A 277-nucleotide genomic window follows, 5' to 3' on the forward strand; every position below is an offset into this window, starting at 1 on the left:
CCCCCCCCCACTGGGCTTCGGCCCAGCAGGCCGGCCCAGCCGCCCCACGGCCCAGCCGGGCCTCCCTTATCCATCCACCCACCGCAGGGAGACCCCCACCCCCGAAACCCTATCCCCTCCTCGCCCCATCGCCTCTCCCTCCCCCGATCTGGATCGGGGGGAATCACGCCGCCCAACTCCGCCTCGCCCTCGCCGCACGGCACCGTCGCCGGGGCCACCACGCCGGACCCGCCTCCACCCCGCGGCGGCCATCCCCGTCGCTCCGCATGAAAACCCC

Source organism: Triticum dicoccoides, chromosome 3B, assembly GCF_002162155.2.
Source record: "Triticum dicoccoides isolate Atlit2015 ecotype Zavitan chromosome 3B, WEW_v2.0, whole genome shotgun sequence".
Classification (NCBI taxonomy): Eukaryota; Viridiplantae; Streptophyta; class Magnoliopsida; order Poales; family Poaceae; genus Triticum; species Triticum dicoccoides.